Source organism: Rhinatrema bivittatum, chromosome 2 (assembly GCF_901001135.1).
Source record: "Rhinatrema bivittatum chromosome 2, aRhiBiv1.1, whole genome shotgun sequence".
Classification (NCBI taxonomy): domain Eukaryota; kingdom Metazoa; phylum Chordata; class Amphibia; order Gymnophiona; family Rhinatrematidae; genus Rhinatrema; species Rhinatrema bivittatum.
The window spans coordinates 345,557,400-345,583,699 of NC_042616.1; the positions used below are offsets into that span (position 1 = coordinate 345,557,400).

At 46.4% G+C, this 26,300-nt stretch overlaps 1 protein-coding gene across 4 annotated transcripts in view; it reads right to left on the reverse strand.

Annotated features, from left to right (window-relative positions):
- Nucleotides 1-8,736, reverse strand: part of PTPN3 (protein tyrosine phosphatase non-receptor type 3) — a 723,876-nt gene extending 715,140 nt beyond the window's left edge. For 3 of the 4 annotated variants that reach the window (XR_003854628.1, XM_029589859.1, XM_029589861.1), the window contains exon 1: nt 8,610-8,736. The gene's annotated coding sequence lies outside the window, so the exon portion shown is untranslated. The remainder of the gene's footprint in view (nt 1-8,609) is intronic. The other variant, XM_029589860.1, reaches the window with a different exon arrangement.
- Nucleotides 8,737-26,300: the final 17,564 nt, after the last annotated feature.

Consider the following 26,300-nt stretch of genomic DNA (forward strand, 5'->3'; position numbering starts at 1 on the left):
GGGAGGGGCGGTGTGTGATCCTTGATTGGGAGACCCGCCCCCTCTGATGTCACTGAGGACTGTGACGGACATTAAACGGCGCCAGAACACCAGGCGTCGCGCGCTGAAGGGGCACGACAAAGGGGCACTCCCCTTTGTGCATCCCTTCATGCATCCCGTAGTGTTAGCCATTCCCCATGTTCTTCTATATCCCTTGTTAACAATCCCCATATTTAAATGTTTAATGTATTTGACAAAGGTAACGCATAAGTTCCTGCAAATTTTGTTTAAATGTAAACCGATGTGATACGTAAAAGTAAATAAATAAATAAAAACACAGAACCAGTTGGCAACCCTAACAGTGCAATTCTTCCACATCCTATTTTCCAGTCAACTTATTGGTTCCCAGTCACTTTGTTATAGGTGGTCTGCTAAATATTGCTCATTTGGCATAGAGCAGCAGCCTAGTGATTAAAAGCAGTAGGGCTAAGAACCAGGACACACAGGGTTCAACTCCCACTGCCACTCCCTGTGACGTTGGACATGCCATGTTACCTCTCAGGTATAGACTTAGGGCCTGATTTACTAAGGCTTTTCTCCCCTTCTGTGTCTGTGGGGAAAAATGCTGAGTAAAGCACAAGGGACAGAGAAAAATACTTACAGTACCTGAATGTAGCTCACCTTGAGATCCCAATGAAGCGGAGCTAAATAATTCCCCTAGCTCCCTATCCCCCAAAAAGCAAAAGCATACCATTATATCCATTATGCATTCTTAACTATAGGCATACGTTTCTGGGAAAAGTCAGTGTAATTTATGAGGAGGGAAGGACAGACAAGTAAAGTAGAAGAGAACTCTGAACACCACTACCACTCTCGCTTCTGTTTTAGCAGCAGAATCTTAAAATCTATTATTATAGTCTTATTTGTTGCTAATTCTTCGCCAGATCTCCCCTGTTCTCCCAGTTCTATGTAACCCCATGTTCTATGTAATCCCTTGTGCATTGTTCTATGTAATGCCTTGTGCAATATTGTTGTTACACTGTAAACCGATTTGATATGTTACTTTCAACATGAAGGTCGGTATAGAAAAGTTCAAAAATAAATAAATAAATAACATTCTGCAAAGTTTTTGAGCCGTATAAATAGCCAAGAATCCACAAATATTCAGTACAGCTCAAGTACTTTTTCCTCAAGCTACAAAAAGTTGTATAAATTGAGGTCAGCCTGGGAGGTATTTGGCGTTGTGCCATGGAGATTTACTCCCATGCAGAACTGTTTGCACACTGCCAAATTTTACAAAAAGACAGCAACATGTTTCTAGTCCTGCTTTAAACGCACTCCCGGGTCTTAATAGTGGAGGCAGACAAAGTTCAGAGATTTGAAAGAATCTGAATCAGGGTCTGGAAAAGCCTTCCTTCCTTTATAGAATGGGATCGTCTACATGAGGAATGGAAGATGCATAATCTTGTGCCACTATCAATTTACTCGGGGTAAAACATGCTGAGAATGGTCTTATTCGACATACGGCTGATCAAGATTAAGAGGTGCGTGCCACAGCAAATGCAGAGCCAAACTGTACCCCCATGGTTATGAGCACAGACTTAAACCACATACAAGCATAATTGAAGTATAAAACATGTTTCTCCTGAGCTGTCACGTTCTCTGAAACAGGGAAGTTTTCTACCATAACAATGCAATGCAGACCTGGGATAAGATACCAGCATTAACAAAGGCACTAACAAACTCATGCTCAAGAAATGAGAAGCATAAACAAGCTTTTGGACAGCAAGTGACTGAACAAACAAAACAGCTGCAAAATAAATTATAAGAGATCTATAAGGTCAAACGTGCCTAATAACTGAGAATCCACAGCATCCACATATTATGTTTTAAAGCATCAACACTTTAGGTCTCGAAGATAAATTGTCTTTATTTTTTTGGCCAGACAGCATCCTACTGCTCCTATGGGCTTCTGTCAATCAGCACTACAGGCCTTCATGCTCAAGCACCTAGAGATTTTTTTCCATCAGTGTCCTCGGCTGGGGTCCATGCACCAGGACTCTTCCAGATCCTTACAATCACGGGCCCTAAATCCAGGAACTAAGTGTCACAACTGCACTGTGACATATGACTCCTTCCATCCAGCCCCCATGCAGAGCCTCCCAGGGAACTGAAGACCCAAGCTGGGAAGGGAACCCAGGTCCCTCTGCACAGAGCCACCAGAGGCACCCAAATGCAATCCTCAAGGACCACAAACTGGTCAGGGATTTAGCATCTCACTAATGAGCATGCATGAGAGATTTGTATGCACTGCCTCCACTGTATGCAAATGCATCTCATGCCCATGTATTAGGGCTATCCCTCATCCCTCCTGGACTATTGTTTGACACCCCTGCTTACAGCAACTGCGCTTCTCGGTTGTCATATATTTATTTATTTATTTATTTATTTATTTATTTATTTAAGGGTTTCTTATATACCGAGGCACGTTTGCAAAACATCACCTCGGTTCACAGTGTAACATAACCTAGCAACAAGCTTTACAATAATAATAATAATAATAATAAAATAAATAACTAGCAACAAGCTTTACAATAGAACATTAACAGGTAGCGGTTAAGAGGGTAGGGGATGATAGTACGAGAAATATATACAAATGTACATGTAAGTTTTTTTTAACAATAATGTTATATTAGGTAATCAGGAAGATTAGAAAGGGTGAAGTAAAAGATGGAGGGTGAGGAAGAGGAGAGGACCTGTGGGGTAGGGGGGGGGGTGAGGAGAGTGAGGGGCGAGGGTAAATAGGGTAGGAAGAAAAAAGAGAAAGGGGTGATGGGGAGGGGGTCAGGAGGGCGGTCGGATGCGGGGTAATGTCATATCTTATGGAGGGTCAGTTCGTTAGTCCGGGTATGCAAGTTTGAACAGCCATGTTTTAAGGTTGTGCTTGAATTTTTTGTGGCAAGGTTCCTGGCGTAGATGGGAAGGCATTTTATTCCAGTGGGCAGTTCCTGCGATGATGAAGGATCGCTCTCTAAAGGTGGTATGTTTCATGAGCTTTGGAGAGGGTATCTGGAGTTTGGCCAAGTGATGCGTTCTTGTGGGTCTTGTCGGAGAGTGAAACAGGAGATGTTCAGGGAACCATTGCATGTCATGGTTATGAATGGCTTTGTGTATGAGTGTGAGTACTTTATATACTATCCTGGAGGTTACGGGGAGCCAATGTAATGATTGAAGGACGGGAGTAATGTGGTCATGACGGTGAGTGTTGGTAAGGATGCGTGCCGCAGCATTTTGCAATAACTGTAGTGGTTGTAGGGTATTTTTTGGTAAGCCTAGGAGGATGGCGTTGCAATAGTCAAGTTTGGACAGGATCGTGGCTTGCAGAACTGTACGGAAGTCAGAGGTATGAAGAAGAGGTTTGATTCTCTTCAAGGTGTGAAGTTTGAAGAATCCGCTTTTTATGGTGGCAGAAATGAATTTTTTGAGATTAAACTGATCGTCTATCATAATGCCAAGGTTGCGGACTAGTAGAGTAGTAGGGCAACTGGGTAGTGGGGGTGTGGGGGAGAGACTGTGAGAAGGGTTGTTAGGAGGGGAGAGGATGAGTAGCTCTGTTTTGTTAGTATTGAGAGCAAGGAAATTATCGGAGAGCAGTTTATTTATCTCAGATAGTGTAGAGTTCCAGATCTTCATTGCGTTTGCAATAGAATCATTAATAGGGATGAGTATCTGCACGTCGTCAGCATATATAAAGTGCTGGATACTCAGTTTCGAGAGGAGTTGGCAGAGGGGGAGGAGGTATATATTAAAGAGTGTAGAAGAGAGGGATGAACCCTGTGGTACTCCTTGAGATAGTTTGACAGGGTTAGATTTGTTACAACCAATTTTTACACTGTAGCTTCTGTCATTAAGGTAAGATTGGAACCATAGTAGGGCTGTGCCAGCAATACCAATTTCCATGAGGCGTTTGATGAGTGTGAGGTGGTTGACAGTATCAAATGCCGCAGAGATATCTAATAGTGCAAGTATGTGGGATTGTCCGTTGTCCATGGCTTTAAGTATAGTTTCTGAGAGGGTGATGAGTAGTGTTTCTGTACTATGGTGTTTGCGAAAACCATATTGAGATGTGGAGAGTATGTTATGTTCATCAATGTATTCAGTGAGTTGTTTATTGATAATCTTTTCCAGTATTTTGGAGAGGAATGGGAGGTTTGATACTGGGCGATAGTTGGCTAGTTCGTTAGGATCCAAATTAGGTTTTTTGAGAGTGGGTTTGATGATGGCGTGCTTGAGTTGCTTTGGGACTTGGCCTAGGGTAATGGATTTGTTCAGTATGTTTGCGATGTGTTTGACTGTAGTCGCTGGGCTTGTGAGTATTATTTTGGTAGGCAGGTTGTCTGAGGGGTGATAGGCAGGTTTGATTTTCTTGAGAGTAGTTTCGATTTCTAGTGCAGATGTGTTTTCGAAGTTCAGTAGTGAGGGGTTTGGGTTTTTCGTGTGTGGGTGTGATTGTGTGTTTGAATTGGTGCAGTTTTAGGGGTGTTTTTAGGTGTGAGTGAGTTTGGGGAACCAGAATGAGCTGTGAAGCGTGCCATAATGGTTTCCACTTTAGAGAGGAAGTAAGATGCTAGATTCTCACATTTTGTTTCATCGTCATTGTCAGGATTACATCTATCTTGATATGTAATGAGGCTGTTTACGTATTGGAAAAGGGCTTGTGGGTTGAACTGGAATTGATGGATTCTTGTGGCATAGAAGTCTTTCTTTGCTTTTTCTGTGGCCTTTCGGTAGGAATGTAAATGGGTGCGAAACTGTGATAGTGTAGTAGGGAGGCGGTTCCTTCGCCAGGTTTTTTCTAATTTGCGAAGATTCATTTTCATGGTTTTAAGTTCATTTATATACCATGGGTTTTTTTGTTATTCTTTCTTATTCTTTCTTATTCTTCTCAACCAAATCTTCATTCAGTATACTTAAAAGCTATATACTTACATGCTCTACACAGAAAAAAGGCACCAGAGTCAAAATTGGTGATCTTTGCAGCTTCTTACAAGGAGCATGAAAGCATGAACCATTATTTACTGCCCAGAGTCTCCAGTCCAACATAGTGCTCCAAGCCAGGTCACAGCAATCACAGTAAACCATAAAAGCAATCTGTAATTCTGGACATTTCCAACTGTCAGCTGTGAATGCCAGTTTTACTTATCATTGTAAGACTAATGCAACATTCCCAGAGGAATTCCCTACTGCTTGCAACAGAGAACAAATAACCCAGGACAGGCTCTTAAAATTTCCCTTTGGTTCAAGCCCATTAACCAAAAGAACAAGCCAAGGACTCCCCACATCTGGTCCATGCCCCCATCACTGCTACCCTGCTGTACAATAATAAAAGCTTTGGGTCTTCTGCTGCTGTGTTTGTCCTTTCATTATTTCCACGTTCTGAATAGAGCCTAGTGAAGAAAAGTCTCTCTGCTCCTTTTCATTCTTCCCTCACCTTTTCTTCAGTCTCTCCCCAACACCACCCCCCCAATCACTCTACTTTTACCTTGCTTGGTGGCAGGGCCTGGGCCCTCTGCAGTCTCTTCTTCCCCGCTTGGGCCCTCACCATAGCAGCAGCAGACAAAGTTTTAGGTGCTGGGCATTTGTCTAACCTTATATATCACATGCAACATCATACAATTACACCATTCCACTGTTATTTCATCCCAGGGCATTCAAAAACAGTTTCAAATAGTGCTGGAGAATTGCATATTTTTTATTTGAGAGCCTTACTGCACAGCAGAGTTTCTGTGGCTATATTGGTCCTGGAAAAAAGCTAGTTTCATTTTCAAACCAAAATAGCCAGGACTGCTCAGGTTCAATAATCATGCTTTTCTGTTGCCTCAATTGCCGCCTTCTCCTCCTGTAAGCTTCTAGCTCAAATTCAGCTTCTACTGGGCTATGGGTGCCATGAGCCCTCATTCAGAACTACCCAGGATACTGTCACTATTTCCAACTCTTTCCACCCTCCCATGGAGCCCACCTGACCCAACCAGCAGAAAGCCAGGCCTTGAAATCAAACCTAGATTTCCCACAGTAGCAATGCCACCGAGTCACCAGGCAGGCCCCCCAATATTATTCCTAAATAATTCTTAATGTTGGTTGAATTAAAGTGTTCACAACCTGCAAAATGTCTCATCTATAGTACTTAAATATTGCCTAGTACAAAGATGAGGATGATTTCACCAGGTAGGATTAGCAGTTTGACAAACAATGTTTAATGGTATGAACGCCTGAAAATAAAATCACCAAACGTTCAGGCACAAGCAATGTGTATAAAAAGTTATTTTTAAACCAATACACGGAGAAAATATGACCTAAGCTGCCTCCAGCAGGTGACACAGAGATCTTAGTTTTGCAAAGATGCGTTTATGGTGGTAATCCTTTCAATCTCTGCTCACTATTATTGAACAGTCAAAAGAAGTGCTGCTACTACTGCTGAAGCCATCTCACGTGAACAGCACAGTGGGGCAATGTGTAAACAGCTCTGGATTATTATTAATAATCATTTTTATAGTGCATACCAGACATATGGATCACAATATTCCATCTCAGTGCAATTTTCTCCGGGATCTCAGGACAAGGACTCAGCTGGGGGCTGCGTGGAGCAGGAGGAAGATGAGGACGCACGCCAATGCCCCAGAGAACAAATCAGTGAGCTGCAAGTGATTTAGGGGCATTGTTTGGGAATTTCTCTTTATTACATTATTAATGTGTGGGTTTTGGTAGGGAGTGTCATTTTGAAATTTAGTTTGTTATACAGTCAGTTCCAGCTCCCTTGGGCATTTTTAGATTGTTTTATTCAGGATTTACATGTGCTATGCTATTAAACTTATCGTAACACTCATTGGGTGTGGGCTTTGCCTGTAGAAAGGCATGAGTAAACCAAATTACATTGCAATGGTGGATAAAATTATATGAGACTTTGTTTACTATTTTGTTTTTACATATTTTCCCCTCAAGAATTAAGTTGAATAGTAAATTGTTATAAATATAAAAAGTAAAACTTGCTTTCTAGAAACTGTATTTTCTCCTTATGAATCTACAAACATTTTGGTTAAATGATGTGGAAAAAGCAAACCCAGCAGAAACAGCTAAATAGCATAGGCTTTTTTAGGGCCCTTAATTTGCTGAGCTATATCCCAAAATGTCACTTTCAGGATGAATTTCACATGAAGGACATGGCGAGGGGAATCACAGTGATCCAGGTCAAAAGATCATCTCTCTCCTAAACTAAGTTCAGGTGAACACAAAATAACAAAAACAAAAGTTGGCAGAGATGCCCAACTAGTTTAATAAAAGAGCAGTCACTGTTTTCTGTTTAAATGGGACAAACTGGGAAAAACCCCAGATACGCTCTGTTTTTTATGCACCAGTTTCTTTTAGGCTGCATGTCGAGGCCAAAGTTTTTCAGGATTAATGTTTAACTACTTAGAAGGTTTCTGGACTGTAAACAGGTATTAAAAAAAAAAAAAAAAAAAAGCTTTCAAGTGACATTGTAACTTCCTAATTAAAGGGCTATACACACTTTTCTCTCCAAAACAATACATGACAACGATATGGTTTGTCCATTTACATTCCTGAGCCCATGGGAAAAATCAGTAAAAGAGCAATCCTCCCGGGCTGAAGTAAGCACCACCTATTACCCACATCGGAAAAAAAAAAAAAAATGCCCCAAACGCTGCTCCCCCACTTCCGTCAACGCTTATGGCCAAGGCTTGCTGATCCCGGGCCAGAAAGAGCAAGGGGCTCCGGAACAGCAACCAGATTTTAAAGAAAGAAAGAAAGCGTGAACATTTTAGCAGGGAAATCTGTGTCTCCCGACCCCTTTCAGGATTAAAGCCCGGCCACTCCCCCACGGGAAGAAGACGACGATGTCCCTAGCCCTCAGGTGGGTCCGTTCCGCACCTCCACAGATCCAGCGCTGAACGGGAGGTGGGAGCAGCACAATGCGGGGCGAAGGGGTTTCCGTAGCTACCTAGGACTAGATTACAAACCTAACCACTCCCCTCCCTCCACTCGAGAGGGGACGTCAAACAAAAATAACTGCACCGGATTCCCAAAAGTAAATACGAGGTGTGCATAGCGCCCCACGCCCGATCGCCTTCCCCAAGAGAGAAGGCAAAGGCACCCACGGTTTAACCAGCACTTTGCTGTTTAGCAAACTCTGGAAGAAATATGCAGGTACTAAACGCCACCCCCCGCGCCCTAGAAATAGCAACGCACATTGAACATTACTGCACTTCACAGATTTTGGAAAATCAAACAATAAGAGCTTAAAAGTGAGCCAGAGCTCCTAGGAAGAATAAAGCAGCGCGATGTCCATCTGCTTTCGGCTGTGCACAGCTAACCCCGAAGGCGAAAGATAAAAAGCCTCCGGGGTCCAAGCGAGGGCTTCCCCAGGACTGCACGTAGCCAGAGCTGAAACTCCTGCTAAAGGCACCAGAAAACGCAACCTGGGGCGGGGGGAGACAGTACAGAAAACTCCGTGCAGTCTCCCACGGGAAGCAAGAACTTTACTGACGCCTTGAAATCCACTCCGGGAGTTGTCCAAGCCCTAGGTTAAAAAACAAACAAAACAAAAAATCACTCACCCTCTCTCAGTCTGCAGGGGAGCTGGCCTGACCTCCGGGACAGACGCAGGCCTTCATCCACCGAGCATCCCCCCCTCCTCCTCCCCCCCTCCCTGCCGTGGCTGACAGCAGGCGAGTCTATCCCTACCCCTCCCCGTCCCCCGCCGCAGGAAAAGGGATACGGGCGCTGCAACCTGCGGGCTTCCCCCAGCACAGCAACTGTCTCCGGACAATGAAACTAGCGAAGCCCTGCTCCTTCCTCTCCCCTCCGGGGCGCTCTGATCGGGGGAGGGAGGGGGGGGGGGGGCGCGTCTCTGCTTACACAAATAAATGCAATAAAATAAAAGCCTCCTCCTGCTGCTGAAAACCAGGAAACGGCTCCCATTGGCCAGAGCACCTCCTGCCATTCCTGAGGGAGGGAGGGAGGGGGCTCGGCTCAGCTGCTCCTTAGCCGAGCTGAAGGCTTTGCGAGGCAGCTTTAACCCTCCGGTGGCCAAACACCAGGTTAGACGCATCTCCGAAGACAAGCTTGGGCGAAACATTTTTACCTTTGTGTGCATAGACGGGGAGGACAAACTCGATCCCCCAGTCACGGAAAATTCCCAGCTAATCAGGAAGGACGGTTGGTAACGACCGAGCCATGAAGTTTGCGATCCCAACTCAGGGGAGGGAAAAAAAAAAAAACCCCCAACAACTTTCCCCCAGCAGCACAATCAGAAGTGCTCCAGCGCAAGGTTAATATTGATGATGTGACTGCAATACTAAAAAAAAAAAAAAAGCGAAGGAATGACAAAGAGAGCTCAGTGCCCGGTGCCCTCGCACACACCCCTCCAGGCAGGAGAGCAACTACCTGCTAGCGCCAACCAGCAGTACCTCCCACTCCTGTAACCGAGTACCGCAGAGGGATTCACCGCCCTATCCCTCCCTAGGCAGAGACTAACCTGCAGCTTGCACCGCATTACCACCTCAGTTTGCCCTAAGGTCAGAACTCATCCTGCCTCTTTTCCCCAGGCACCGACCACTTTATATCCCTCCAGCCTGAAAGACCAGAAACCACCACGATTCCCAAGTTCCCACCCTGTCTCAGGCCCAGGAGCAACCATCTCTATCTCTTCCTCCTGCCTGACACTCAGCACAGCACTATTTAAGTCATTTGTGAGGCAGGGACTACCAAAAGCAGTTCCGACCCCTTCGATCTGTATTTATTTCTTGTTCGGTGCCCCCTAGTGGAGGCACCTTAAAAAAAAAAAAAACCAACCTAAGCCCCTTCCAGGGCTATTAGAATTAACTAAGGGCCAAGCATCCAATGTACCTGTTCAGAAACTGAAAATAAAAAATAAAAACAATCTTGCTTACAAGTGGACGCAAGGAGCAATCTGCCTGCTGTTTCCGTCATGCACATTTTGGGGTGGATTGGGGGAGGGGATAGGGTGGGATGCTTTAACACTGGCAAGGGAAACATCGTTTCTGTTGTCCCTTGCCTAAGGAGTGACTCCAAGGCTCATGTTCTAATGTGTGGTGGTGCCTCACTGCCTGCAGCCTAACCGAAGACAAGAAAAGAAAGAGAAGGGGGGGGGGGGGGGTCATTTATATAAGAACATATGAAATTGCCATGCTGGATCTCTGTTTCCACTAGTGACCAATCTAGGTTACAAGTGCCTGGCAAGTACCCAAACATTAAATAATCCCCATGCTACTAAAGCCAATAATACTTAGATTTTTTATATTCTACTTTTCAGCACTTTATTCAGGTACTATAGGTTTCCCCACAAGGCTTACGATCTAATTTTGTACCTGAGCCAACAGAGGATAGAGTGACTTGCCCAAGGCCACTAGGAGCAACAGTGGGATTTGAATGCTGGTTTCCCTAGATTGTAGGTTGCTGCTCTAGCAAGTAGGCTACTCCTCCACTCCAGTGGCTATTCCCTAAGTCAACTTGATTAATAGCAGTTTATGGACTTCAGAAACTTGTCAAAACCTTTTTTAAACTCAGCTACACTAACTGCCAGTGAATTCCTGAGCTTAATTGTACATTGAGTCAAAAATACATTTTTTCAATTTGTTTTAATAGTGCTACTTGCTAACTTCATGGAGTGCCCCTATCTGAAAGAGTAAATAACCAATTCACATTAACCTGTTCAAGTCCTTTCTTGATTTTATAGACATCTGTCATATCCTACCTCAGCCATCTCTTCTCCAAGCTGAACAGCCCTAACATCTTCAGCCTTTCCTCATAGGGGAGCTGTTCCATCCCCTTTATCATTTTGGTAGCCCTTCTCTGTACCTTCTCCATCACAACTATATCTTTTTTGAGATGCAGCGACCAGAATTGAACACAGTATTCAAGGTGTGGTCTCACCATGGAGCGATACAGAGGCATTATGACATTTTCTGTTTTATTAAACATTCCCTTCCTAATAATTCCTAACATTCTGTTTGCTTTTTTGACTGCTGCTGCACACTGAGCCGACGATTTTAAAGTATTATCCACTATGATGCCTAGATCTTTTTCCTGGGTGGTAGCTCCTTATATGGAACCTAACATCGTGTAACTACAGCATGGGTTATTCTTTCCTATATGCATCACCTTGTACTTGTCCACATTAAATATCTATCGCTTTGAACAGGGCCTTGTGTTCTAAGGGACTTTGCTCTGTCACAGGACGATGCAATAAGGTGCGTCCAGCTGAGCACACAGTTTAACTTGTGGCTGAGTGCACGTTTCTTATGTGTAATAATAGCTGCAGATTCAGCAAGATCAACACGCCTAAAACTCGCTTTCTAACAAACACGTACCAGACAGTGCACAACACATGTAAAGTCCATATAAATGAAGACATTAGCTATTACTTTTTGATGAGGGAACTGCGCCCAAACGCTGGACACCCAACACATTTTTTAATGTGGGAAATTTAACTCCAGCTCTGGAGGTGGAGTACAGCTTACTCACAGTCCAGCAGCTGGGGAAGGCTTCTTTGACATTTTCAAGATGGTTTATCCGTGCTTCTTTACCTAAAGTGGGCACTGATGCCCAGAAAGATGCTCTGGTAGTGGCAGAGCAGGACTGGCTAGGTGACGAGAGTGCAGTTTTGGAGAGCTCACTGGAAGTAAAAATTAAACAGCTATATTGTGGCCCAAATCTGTTAAAGGGTCAGCCACATGAGAGGAGAGGGAAGCAGTGCTGGGCAGTGGGGAGGCTGCCTCCCAACCACTGGGAGGAGTCCAGGGATGGTCCCATAGTGCAGGGAGTGGGATCGCCTGCCCCTGACTCCATCTTTAGGGGCTGGGCTACCGGGGCACTAACATCATCAGTGAGGTCGTGAATCCGGAAGAAGGAACATGGTGCCACCATCATTAGACACAAAGACGTTACAAATTAAATAAAAGAAAGTCCTTGGGGGCAGAATAACTGACAAAAGTCCAGTGTCTGAGCTGATGAGATCTATCCAGGCAACGTAGTCAGAAATATTCTGGGAGAATAAAAATTGATTTCCATAACTGAACTGCGGAAGGGTGCCTTCCCCTAAGAACATACCTATTTGGGGAAATATGTGAGCTGAAAGAGAAAGCTGTATTTTTATGTTTATTTTCTGTGGTACACTACCCACTGGATTTTGTGATTTTCTGCCACTAGTTTCAGTAAAAATTTTATGTAGAACAGAACTGGAGTGGAGTATTTTTTTGGCGAGACTTACTAGTGTGGAACCTCAGGAGGTTATGTAGCCTTGCATACTCTCTATCCCTCCCCCATGCTCTAGTGCACAAGAGTTACACAAGCATATCTGAAATATATTCATTGTGGATATTGCAACCCTTTGTATAGCCTGCAGGCTTCAAGCACCACTGGGAGTGCACATATGGTTTCCAAAATGCATTTTTCAAAATTAAAATCAACAAACCAGTAAATTTAGGAAGCATAACCAAAAATAAGCACATGTTTGTAACAATTTGGACACCAAATGCAATTGTTATGGCTATGAGGTGTTGGAGTAGATCCTTGGGTACTGCGGTGATGGCCACTCCCATGGGGAGGAGCCCCGTGGGGAACCGCAGCACTAGGCTAGACTCTATACACGCAGACACAGAGAAGTAGTATTTATTGTACAGCTTGATGGTATTGCCCAGTGAGCGGGCAGCAGTGAAGGTAGTCCAGGGGTCCTCAGCAGAGGAGACCAGTCTCACATTCGAGTAGGTGATAGGCAGCATGGCGTAGCAGGGACAGGTCCCGGATGTAAATCCTGAGCGCTGAAGTTGAAGGTGAGACAGACTGAAAGGGTTAGTACTCACTGAGCAGAAGCTGTATTGTAGAAGGACTTGGCAGGCAGAAGTTGTTCAGTGGCAGGCACCGGAATTGGGAGAGCAGGCCCTCGAGGAGCGAGTACCCGGTATCCCAGGATAGGTACCTGAAATAGAGCAGTAGGGTCCCCGAGGAGGGGGGTACCCAGGTTAGTGAAGAATACCCCGAAGGGCAGAAAGAGCTTCCTGCGGCAGCTGGGAAGTGGCACAGCATCTTAGACTGGAGGCAATCCAATCCAATCCTTGCTAACACAGTTTGTTAGCAAACGAAGAGCAGGCTAAATACCAGGATGTGATGGCGTCACTTGGAGGGGACGCTCCTGAGGTTCCCGCCATGACATGGATAAAGACGTGGGTGGCGTGCTCGTGTGCACCCTAGGAGGCCCTCAGGAAAATCATGGTGAACACCGTCACTGTTGCTGATCCGGGGATGCTGGAGAGAGCGGCATGAAGGCGCGGCAGCAGCCATCTTCCCAAGGCTTGAGGAGAAAGAAGGAAGAAAGGTGAGGCACAGAGGTCGAAGCCGTCTGAGACCGACGGACGCAACAGCTCCTGAGTGCCAAAAATGCACATTTCTCCCTCAGTGTGCCCTTTTTTACATCGCTCTGATTGCAATCTCATTTGAATGCTGTATCGGACACACAAGGGATGTGGCTGCATGTGCTTTAGGAAAATTGGTTCCATATGAGTGCCTGTTTTTTGCATGCTTCTTTTGGCATTGGCCTGCCAGTTTGTCTTTCCTGGTAAACCACACCACCTCCTTCCACAGGCAAGAAGTAACTGACCAGGCAGTCCCTTGCTCATGCAGGGACCTAGTCATCATGCGACTGAATAGGAACAGGTGAAAGGTAAAATTTAACCAGAAATTCAAAGTAGTGCTCTCAAAAATAAGGCGTGAGATGAGGCACCTCTCTCTACCTGTAGGGTGCCAAATCCTCCTCCTTTATGCAAAAGGCACAGGAGGAGGATGCCCTGGTGAAGTGGGCTAAAAGCCTGCCGATGGCCATGGCACAAGAACCTGGCAAGTACCCAAAAACTAAGTCTGTTCCATGTTACTGTTGCTAGTAATAGCAGTGGCTATTTTCTAAGTCAACTAATAGCAGGTAATGGACTTCTCCAAGAACTTATCCAATCCTTTTTTAAACACTGCTACACTAAGGAGCAGATTTTCAAAGGGTTACGTGCGTAACTTACGTGCGCAATCCCGAAAACCTGCTCCTGCGCGCTCCGAGCCTATTTTGCATAGGCTCAGCAACGCGCGCAAGCCCCGGCACACGCGTATGTCCCGAGGCTTTGAAAAAGGGGCGGGAAGGGGTGGGGCTGTGGGCGTGGCGCCGGTCCGGTGGCGGGACCGAGGCCTCCGACACAGCAGCCATGCCGGGGGTTGGCGCGCCGGCAGCTGGCCGGCGCACACAGGTGTAAATCCTGAAAAAAGGTAGGGGGGGGGATTTAGGTAGGGCTGGGGGGTGGGTTAGATAGGGGAGGAGAGAGGAAGGTGGGGGGAGCGGAGGGAATGGGGAAAGCCATCGGGGCTCCCCTAGGGCTCGGCGCACGCAAGGTGCACAAGTGTGCACCCCGTTGTGCGTGCCGACCCTGGATTTTATAACATGCGTGCGGTAGCGCACGCATGTTATAAAATCGGGGGTACATTTGTTCGTGCCGGGTAGTGCGCACAAATATACCCCGCGTGTGCAGATTATAAAATCTGCCCCTAACTGCATTAACCACATCCTCTGGCTACAAATTCCAGAGTTTAATTGTGCGTTGAGTGAAAAAGGAACTTTCTCCGATTAGTTGTAAATGTGCCCCATGCTAACTTCATGGAGTGCCCCCTAGTCCTTCTATTATCCGAAAGAGTAACTAACTGATTCACATCTACCCGTTCTAGACCTCTCATGATTTTAAACACCTTCAAATGTGTTGGATGTGAGTTTTTATATAGACACGTTACAAGTTGATCCCTAACTCTAACCAGTGATGAATAGGGAAAGTTGAAGTCATAGTAAGATGGGAGTTTTTACTGGCCCATACAGTCAGTACTGGTTATGGTAAGAATGTACATGTGAAGGTCAAGGGATGTACTAACCGTGTCCCGATAAGATTATAGAGTTAAAATGGAGCTGACTGTAGTATGCCCATTCATTTCTGTCATGTTCAGTAACTAAGATGTACAACACAATCATCATCCATGTAAATAGTTATGCAAGCTGGAAGTTCCAGAGAATAAAGTTAACAGTTTTGGAAGTTTGAACTTGGTGTCTGTTCCACTTATTTAGCCAGCACACATATGGATGGACTAAGAGTTCATGGAGGGGACTGAGGGGTGTCCTCCCTATCCAGTCAGTGAAGGGACGAGATAGTAGTTTTATCTTTTACTCAGGTCACCATAAAGGTCCACTTCACTATGTGCATGACTATTAATAAGAATCTACAAAAGAATAAATTTGGAAGGAATGACCATATACAGCATTCCATCATTTTACGCATCCAGTCAGGGATGGGGAGTGGGGGCTACAAATCTATAACCTGGGAGTTATAGTACAGGCATGGATATGGACAGACATACCAAAAGGATTGCTTCAGTGTAAATATTGCTACAGAAATATTCCAACATTTTAAATGGGAAAAACACTGGGACAAAACTCACACCATCTTTACACTAGAACAAACCTTTGATACTGCTTCTCCACAGCACCTCAAAGATCTAACTTTTAGTGATTTTTGTTATGAAAATCTTTAATAGAGTGTTGCACTGGAGGTGGACCCTTGGGCCGAGGTGGGGTTGACGCTACCCGCAGGGCAAGCTCTGCAGGTCCCCACTGTCAGCAGGTGGAGCTGGCTGACTGACGGAGGCCGGCTGGAGCTTCACCAATACCAGCCCTCGTTCCCCACAGGTTGAGCCCTTGGGTACTGGGGCCGGCTGGACTTAGGTGGGCCTCCATCCGAGGTCTTCTCAGGGATGACGAGGAGGTGAGCCAGGGGCCATCAGTGGTAGTAGAAGTAAGTAGTCTGATCTGAAGGAGGCGGAGTCCCAGAGACTCGGGCACCAATGAGAACAGGAGGCAGACAGAGGGCACCCAAGTAAGAACAGGCTGAAGCCTGAAAGGCCAAGTCCAGAATGGATTCAAGAGGAGTGTCATACTGCAGGCTGAAGTCAGGGCAGGCGGCAGGCAAGAAGAAGTGGCAAGGCAAGTGTGGGTCAAAACCAGACGTCAGCTGGAGAATGGTCAGGCAAGGCAAAGGTCAAATCAGGAGAAAGGCAGGAGCGTAGTCAGACATAGCAAAGGTCAAAACCAGGAGAAAATTAGTAGCGTGGTCAGATGAAGTAGTGGTCAAAGCCAGGAGACAAGCAGTAGCATGGTCAGACAATGCAGTGGTCAAAGCCAGGAGACAATCGGTAGTGTGGTCAGACAAGGCAGTGGTCAAAGCCAGGAGACAGTCAGTAGCAACAAGCAGGGTAGACATGGAACACAGGAGCAGGAAAGGGTACCAGGATCTGGAACAGGAATGTTGGAAAATCAGGAACCAGGATCATGAAGGAAACACAGGAACAGCAACTAGACACACGACTAGCGTGGAGACCTGTTGCCAAGGCAAGGAAGCAATGGCTGGGCCTGGCCTTAAGTGACGTCATCATCCGGAGCCGCAGGTTGGATTCCCGCAGTGGCCCCTTTAAAAGGAGAGCTGATGCGTGCACGCGCCTAGGGAGGGGTGCGGCGCGAGATGTCAGCGACTCCCCGTGGAGCAGAGATATCCGCTGCGGAGCTGGAAGCATGAGGAGCAGCCCGGGGTCGGAGGCGGCGGTCCACGGCCGTGACAGAAGCAGAACCAGGTGCTGGAGCAAGCAAACAGGGGTAAGAGGGCCTGGCCACGGGCCTGCCATGGCCGGCACACGCAACAGTACCCCCTCTTACGCCCCCTCTCTGAGAGGTCTGGGTTTGCCCGGATGGGCACGATGAACTGCAGAAGGAGGCTTTTGTCCAGGATGAGGCACTCCACTGTCCATTCCCTTCCATTGAGAAAATTGTCCATTTAATCCTACTCTCTGTTTCCTGTCTTTTAGCCAGTTTGCAATCCACGAAAGGACATCGCCACCTATCCCATGACTTTTTACTTTTTACTTTTTCTAGAAGCCTCTCATGAGGAACTTTGTCAAACGCCTTCTGAAAATCCAGGTATACTATATCTACCGGTTCACCTTTATCCACATGTTTATTAACTCCTTCAAAAAAGTGAAGCAGATTTGTGAGGCAAGACTTGCCCTGGGTAAAGCCATGCTGACTTTGTTCCATTAAACCATGTCTTTCTATATGTTCTGTGATTAGAACACTTTCCACTATTTTTCCTGGCACTGAAGTCAGGCTAACCAGTCTGTAGTTTCCCGGATCGCCCCTGGAGCCCTTTTTAAATATTGGGGTTACATTTGCTATCCTCCAGTCTTCAGGTACAATGGATGATTTTAATGATAGGTTACAAATTTTTACTAATAGGTCTGAAATTTCATTTTTTAGTTTCTTCAGAACTCTGGGGTGTATACCATCCGGTCCAGGTGATTTACTACTCTTCAGTTTGTCAATCAGGCCTACCACATCTTCTAGGTTCACCGTGATTTGATTCAGTCCATCTGAATCATTACCCATGAAAACCTTCTCCATTACGGGTACCTCCCCAACATCCTCTTCAGTAAACACCGAAGCAAAGAAATCATTTAATCTTTCTGCAATGGTCTTATCTTCTCTAAGTGCCCCTTTAACCCCTCGATCATCTAACGGTCCAACTGACTCCCTCACAGGCTTTCTGCTTCGGATATATTTTAAAAAGTTTTTACTGTGAGTTTTTGCCTCTACAGCCAACTTCTTTTCAAATTCTCTCTTAGCCTGTCTTATCAATGTCTTACATTTAACTTGCCAACGTTTATGCTTTATCCTATTTTCTTCTGTTGGATCCTTCTTCCAATTTTTGAATGAAGATCTTTGGGCTAAAATAGCTTCTTTCACCTCCCCTTTAAACCATGCCGGTAATCGTTTTGCCTTCTTTCCACCTTTCTTAATGTGTGGAATACATCTGGACTGTGCTTCTAGAATGGTATTTTTTAACAATGACCATGCCTCTTGGACATTTTTTACTTTTGTAGCTGCTCCTTTCAGTTTTTTTCTAACAATTTTTCTCATTTTATCAAAGATTCCCTTTTGAAAGTTTAGCACGAGAGCCTTGGATTTGCACACTGTTCCTCTTCCAGTCATTAAATCAAATTTGATCATATTATGATCACTATTGCCAAGTGGCCCCACCACCGTTACCTCTCTCACCAAGTCCTGTGCTCCACTGAGAATTAGATCTAAAATTGCTCCCTCTCTCATTGGTTCCTGAACCAATTGCTCCATAAAGCTATCATTTATTCTATATAGGAACGTTATCTGTCTAGCGTGTCCCGATGATACATTTACCCAGTCAATATTGGGGTAATTGAAGTCTCCCATTATTATTGCACTACCAATTTGGTTAGCTTCCCTAATTTCTCTTAGCATTTCCCTAATTTCTCTTAGCATTTCACTGTCCGTCTCACCATCTTGACCAGGTGGACGGTAGTATACCCCTATCACTATAGTCTTTCCCGACACACAAGGGATTTCTACCCATAAAGATACAATTTTGTATTTAGTCTCATGCAAGATGTTTATCCTGTTGGACTCTATGCCATCCCGGACATAAAGCGCCACACCTCCTCACGGCTGCTCCTCTCTGTCATTGCGATTTAATTTGTACCCCGGTATAGCACTGTCCCATTGGTTATCCTCTTTCCACCATGTCTCTGAGATGCCAATTAAGTCTATATCATCATTCACTGCTATACATTCTAATTCTCCCATCTTACTTCTTAGACTTCTGGCATTAGCATACAAACATTTCAAAGTTTGTTTTTTGTTTGTATTTTCATTCTGCTTTTTAATTGATAGGGATAAGTTAGAATTTTTTAGCTCAGGTGAGTTTTTAGTTACAGGCACTTGGACTATTTTTCTAATTATTGGAACCTCACTGTCGGGATGCCCTAATTCTAATTGGCATAGCCTAGTGCAGCTTGGAGTAGCCTAGTGGTTAGAGCAGTGGGCTATGAACCAGGAGACCAGGGTTCAAGTCCCATGATCACTCCAAGTGACCTTGGGCAAGTCACTTTACCCTCCATTGCCTCATGTATGAACTTAGATGGTAAGCCCTCTGGGGATAGGGAAGTACCTACAGTACCTGAATGCAATCTGCTTTGAAGTGCTGAAAAAATTGTGAAAACCAGAATATAAAAATCTACCTTGCCTTATGACCTACCCAGGCCTTTTGCTTTGCCTTGCAGCCTACCTGGACCTTCTAGCTTGCCTTGTGGCCTACCTGGACCTTCTGCCTTGTCCTGCCTTGTGGCCCACCTGGGCCTTCTACCTTGCCTTTTGCCTACCTGGGCCTTCTGCCTTGTCTTGCCTTGTGGCCTGTCCGGGCCTCCTGCCTTGCTCAGTAGCCTATCTTTGCTTTCTGCCTTGCTCTGTGGCCTATATTGGACTCCTGCATTACTCTGTGACCTGTCTTGGCCTCTTGCCTTGCTCTATAGCCTATCTTGGCTTTCTGCCTTGTTCTGCAGCCTTCTAGGCTCTCCTGCATTATTCAGTGCTCTACTGGACATACCTACCTGCTTTGTAGCTTTCGTGCCTACTAGGGTTCCTAGCCCTGTCTCATGCCCTGTTGGGCTTTCCTTTTTACTGTTGCATGTACTAGTTCTGTCTTTGTCCAGTCCTTATCCAGTCCTGTCCTTGCCCAGTCCCGTCCTTGTCTTATGCAGTTCTTGCTCTGTAACATAAAAACCAGCCCAGTTCAGTCCCTTGTCTGTTTCCCAGGCTTTGCCCTTGACCTTGGTTTAGCTCTGCCTATATCTAGCCCCTGTCCATCCTCGGTACCAGCCTTACTGCCAGTGCCTGGACCTAGCTCCTAGCCTTTGCCTGATTCCAGCTCCCAGCCTGTACAAAGCTCTTAATCCATGCCTGCTTCAGCCATGATGTTCTGCAGAGGACAAGTCCTACCAGCCCCCAGAACCCAAAGGTTCAACCTGTGAGAGAAGGGGCTGGTGAGGCAGAAGACCAGCTCCAGTCCTGCCCTGTGGTCCTGTACTGCTTCTATGAGGTGCTTGCTGACTCCAATCTGCCAGACTGTGACACCATTATTAGTGGAATTATAGAAATCCACTGCTTATCCCTGATATAAGCTCATGGAATCAGTCTACCCCTTGGGATCCTGCCAGATACTCGTGACTTGGATTGGCCACTGTTGGAAACAGGATACTGGGCTTGATGGACCTTTAGTCTGACCCAGTATGGCAAGTTCTTATGTTCTCACACACATCCTCTCACTTATTCTCACACACGCATACAGGATCTCACTGTCTTACAGACACACACACACACACACACACACATACACACTCTTGGGCTACAATATGATGGGGTATGCCATGGTCTCTCTGAACCTCTCTCTTTGGGCCGTGGTGGGAAAGAGTCCACTGTGGCCTCTCTTTGAAATCCTGCAACAAGGTGAGGTGGCCATGCAGGAGCGTTGTGTTTTTTTTTTGTATTGGGGGGTGTGTGTGTGTCATATTTTGCTGCCTCCAAACATTTCCACCTTAGCTGACCACTTCACCCTGCCGAATGATAGAACTGCCCCTGATAGTAGTTATGCAGTTATCACTCTTTGACACCACTATACGCAGTTTCGATACCAACATGGATTACATTATAATCTTTCTCGACATTTCCGCTCATTTGATACTCTGAATCATGAAATATTACTATCCACCCTTAAACATATTGACATTACCAGTACAGAATTTGAATGGTTCAACTCATACCTCTCCAATCGTCCATAAGAAATTAACTTAAGTAATCAGCACTCTACTTGGTACTGCACAGATTCCGGTGTTCTTCAAGGTTCTTCCTTATCAGCTATTCTCTTTAACATCTATCTTCTTCTTCTCTATTACTTACTTGATGGTTTTGGGCTAACTTTTAAAATCTACCCAGGCGACATCCAATTCATAGTATTCTACACATCCTCTTGGAAACACACCTTCTCTTTAGTTCACCTATACCTAAAGACCACCAATACATGGCTTTCACATAATCGTTTGAAACTAAACACTGCAAAAACTGAAATTGTTTACCTATCGTCTATACCCCTCTCATCATGCTCCCCTCCATCTGAATTTACATATGAAAACTGTACCATTCCAATTGTAAATCATGCCAGAAATTTAGGAGTAATTATTTATTGACTCCAATTTATCTATGTTAAAAAAAATCTCCACAGTGGTAAAAAAATCATTCTTTAAAATACATTTATTAAAAGAAAATAAAGCCATTACTTTTCCCAGATGACTATCGGACCCTACTCCAAGCCTTAATTTTAACTGGTTTAGATTACTGTAACTCTGTACATTGGTCTTCCTGATACTGCTCTTCGACCACTATAACTGATTCAGAACACTGCTGCTCATCTTATCTCTAATACTAAATGTAATGATTACATATCCCCAATTCTCCAATCACTACACTGACTTCCCATCAAACATTATCGATTGTACATAATCTCATCTAAAACCCCTCAACTATCTGGCTCTGCTCTGCTCTTACATTTTACCAACCATTGCGGCAACTTCGTTCACAAGACAGATGTTTATTAGATGTTCCTACAGTTAAAGTGGCATGATTAGACCTAACCAGAAAGCACACTTTTCAGTTGCTGGCCCCCCCTTTTGTGGATCTCTCTTCCAGACTCCTTACGCCAAATTTCAAACATTAAAGATTTAAAAAAATCTTTAAAAACTCACCTGTGTTCCTCAGTTTTCAAAAGTGTCCCCATAAGACAATAATTTCATTTTTCATTCTACTTTCAAACTCTAACAAATTATAAATTACTTCAACTTGCCTATTCTCCTTTTGTTTTTGTAATATTATTATCACAGGGGTAGATTTTAAAACCCCTGCGCGTGTAAATCCTCCCAGATTTACGCGCGCAGGGCACTCGCAGGCCGGTGCGCCTATTTTGAATAGGCCGCTGGCACGCGCAAAGCCCCGGGACACGCGTAAGTCCCGGGGCTTCGTAAAAGGGGTGGGAGGGGGCATGCCCGAGGGGCATGTCCGGGGGCAGGGGGCGGTCTGGGGCAGGTCCGGGGGCGTGATACGGTTCGGGGGCGGGCCGGGAGGGCAGTCCCGAGTCCCCCGGCACTGCGGCCTGTGCCGGGGGATGCCGGAGCGGCGCGCGCAAGTTACGCCTGCTTCAAGCAGGCGTAACTTGCCCAACAAAGGTAGGGGGGGGATTTAGGTAGGGCTGGGGGGTGGGGTAGATAGGGGAAGGGAGGGGAAGGTGGGGGGATGCGGAAGGAAAGTTCCCTCGGAGGGAACGGAGGCAGGCTGCGCGGCTTGGCGCACGCAGGCTGCTGATTTTGCGCAGCCTTGCGCGCGCCGACCCCGGATTTTACAAGATACGTGCGCGGATACGCTCATATCTTATAAAATCTGGTGTACTTTTGTTCGCGCTAGTGGCGCAAACAAAAGTACGCGCGCGCGTATGTTTTGAAGATCTACCTCAAAGTGTATGTCTTATTTTGCACTCTATCTTAATATTTAATGTTGTAATTTATTTTTATTTAACTTCTATATTTTTATTTATACTTTTATTTTAAATTTTGTAAACTGCTTAGGCCTCACTTTTGTATAGGTGATATAAAAATAATTTTAAATAAATAAATAAAAACCAAGCAGTTTATTTTACATTGGTATTATTTTACTGTGAGTGCATGATATTTGATAGGCTTTATTGGGTTGGTGTCTGGCTTTAATGAGGGTTCTCTTCATGCATGTATATTAAAACAAAGACTGTATATTTGGACATGAAAGCAATCCATTTTGAGGTGTGGCCTTTGGGTAAGATGGCTGCCTCAATCTCTTCAGGAATAGTTTATTAATTGTCAATCTGAGCTCCGGCATCCCTAGAGGTAATATTTTGTAATCCCTGCACATCTCACCGTTTTTGAATGTCATGGCTGCTAAAAGAAAAGGTCCCGATTTCCAACAGTTTTCTTATGTGAAAGTGACTTCTAATGCACCGTGGGAGCTGGCAGCCCATGGATTTGAGCACCCAGGCCATGGAGGATGTCGCAGATATATGAGGGTTGGAGGTGCAACTACCAGATCTCCCAACTCAGAATGAATGATTTTGTGAATTACGTAAGGATATGCATGAATCGAAAAGGGACCTTATGGCTATGATTTCTGATTTGAAGGAAGAAATGGTGGATCGGCCGCCAGGTAGACAAATGTGACGTGTGCTTTGAGGCTCACGCAGACACGTTAAAGACTTTACAAGACTGTTATGAGCATTTAACTTTAGACTTTGCTGATCTCCACGCTAAGCTGGAGGATCTGGACAATTGGAATCATTGCTGTAATCTGCAATTCCGTGGAGTATCGGAGTCGGAGGACTATAAACACTGCTGTGAAGTGGTGCAAAATGTTGCGACCCCAGTCGCTTACGCAGCGACCAGGGCTCTTACCTTCCCCGCGGGTCTCCTCCCTGCGCCGCGAGCCGCGCGATTCCGGGCCGGCCTGGCCGCATGGCAGCGGCGTCCTCCTCGTGGGGACGCCGGCAAGCCCGAGGATAGCTCCGCCCCCTGCGGGGGAATGCGCGCGCGCGAGGGCTGTCCTTTTGAGCTCCCAGCACCCGGATGTGCCGATCCGCCCTCCTTCTGACGTCAGCCCCGGAGGGGGATTTAAACCCGCAGCTTTCTTCTTTGCTTTGCCTTGCAACGTGGTCACTCCTTGGAGAGAGTTAGTTGCTGCTATCCTGCGTGTCTTGATCCTGGTTTGTCTCACGATTCTGCCTGCCTGCTGCCTGCCTTGATCCTGGTTTGTCTCACGATTCTGCCTGCCTGCTGCCTGCCTTGATCCTGGTTTGTCTCACGATCCTGCCTGCCTGCTGCCTGCCTTGATCCTGGTTTGTTTCACGTCTCTGCCTGTTCACTGCCTGCCTCGACTCTGGCTTGCTTCTTGGAGCCACTACTTGCTGCATACCCAGACTCCGGCACACCTCCTCATTCCTGTCTTCAGCTACCAGTCCAGACTTCTGTCCGTCCTCGGTTTTCCCTCACGCCAGTGACTCTCCTAAGTCCCAGCGGTCCGGGTCCCTACGGGCTCCTCCTGGGGGGACCTCGGACTTCCAGGGCGAAGCCACCTAAGTCCTAGCGACCCGGGCCCTAACAGCTCCTCTGGTGGGGTCACGGGTTTCCAGGTGAAGATCCATCCCGCACTGTGTGTGTCTGCCTTCCGACCGTCCCATATTGCCGGTCGGCCCAAGGATCCACACCCGGAGCACAACAGTTTGCAAGGCCATGGATCCGGCAGACCTAGCTGGTCTACAGGCCATTCCCGGACTGGCTCAACGTTTGGTTCAACAACAACAGGTACTGGACACCCTGGCGGCCACCGTGGAACGGTTGGCTACCCGTATGGACGTTGAGCCCGCGGCACCGGTTCCGGTAGCCATACCTGCCCCAGTGGTGACGCTTCATACTCCCACGCAGCTTCCAGCTCCCACACGTTTTGCTGGGGACTCTAAGGCTTGTGCGGGCTTCCTGAATCAGTGTTTTGTACGGTTCGCCCTGCTACCCAATCAGTTTCCCTCAGATGGAATCAAGGTGGCTTACATCTTTTCATTACTTGATGGTCGAGCCTTAAACTGGGCGTCTCCCATGTGGGATAAGAATGATCCCGCCCTGAGTGATCTGAGTTTGTTCGTGGAGGAATTTCGAGCAGCATTCGATGAACCAGCACGTCAGGCCTCCGCAACTTCTGAACTACTCCAGCTTCGGCAGGGGGACACGAACCCTAGCCGACTACGCTCTGGAATTCCGCACCCTTGCCCAAGAAGTGGGTTGGGCCGATAACGCCCTTCGCGGGGTTTTTCTTGAAGGCCTGGCGGCTAGAATAAAGCTTGCAGCTCGGGACCTTCCAGAGGACCTGAACTCACTTATTAACGTGGCTGGGCGCATCGACCGACGCCTGCAGCAAAGAGCGAAGGAAGGGCGCTTCCCTCGCCGTCTGGTCCCCGTACCGTCAGCTACCGCTAGATCTTCGAACTCCGGATCTCGGACCACCGGCTCCTCAGCAGAGTCTTCTCAGGAAGAGCCTATGCACCTAGGAAGATCCGCTCTGACCCCCGAGGAGAGGCAACGCCGCCGAGACTTGCGTTTATGTTTATACTGCGGAGGTAAAGGCCATTTCCTGGCCCAATGCAAGGAGCGTCCGGGAAACTCCCGCATCTAGGGGTAAGTGAGGAGGTTCCCCTAGGTTGTCTGAATGCAACTCCTCATTGTACCGTACCCGTAACCCTCAAATATCCGGGGGGTTCTTTCAACACAAAGGCCCTCATAGATTCCGGCGCAGGAGGGAACTTTATCACTCAGGATTTGGTACGACACCTTCAGCTCTCCACGCAGCGTCAGGAACCTCCCTTACGGGTCACCTCCATTCAGGGTACACCGCTCGCCGGCAGTATAACTACTAGTACCAAGCCCATCATCCTTCAGACTGGTCTGCTTCACACTGAGAGGATTTCGTTCCTGGTTTTGGAGAAATCGGTATATCCCGTGGTCCTGGGGTTACCCTGGCTCCAACTACATTCCCCGGAGATTCGATGGGACGATTTCCAGATTGTCCGTTGGGGTGCACACTGCTCCCATTCTTGCATCCAGCCCTGGAGGGGTCCGCAAACGCCTCTGGCGCAGACTGATGTCAGGCTTCAGCTTCCGTTTCCCTACCAGGATTTTGCTGATGTGTTCTCTAAGGAAAAAGCGGAGTTGCTTCCACAGCATCGTCCATTTGATTGCACGATTGACTTGCTTCCTGGCTCCACTCCCCCCCGTGGGAGAGTATACCCACTTTCTCAGCCTGAAACCCGAGCCATGTCTGAGTACATTTCGGAGAATCTCGCCAAAGGGTTTATTCGCCCCTCTAAGTCGCCCGCAGGAGCGGGTTTCTTTTTTGTGGCTAAGAAAGATGGGTCTTTGCGGCCCTGTATAGACTATCGTGGACTTAATGCCATAACCAAGAAAAAATCGCTACCCACTGCCGTTAATCCCGGAGCTGTTGGACAAACTCCAGGGGGCACAAGTATTCACGAAGCTGGACTTGCGAGGGGCCTACAATTTGGTTCGTATCCGTCCCGGGGATGAATGGAAGACCGCTTTCAACACCCGGGATGGACATTACGAATACTTAGTGATGCCATTTGGCCTATGCAATGCTCCTGCAGTGTTCCAGCACTTAATGAATGAGATCCTCCGGGACTTCCTACAATCATGCGTTATAGTATATTTAGATGACGTTC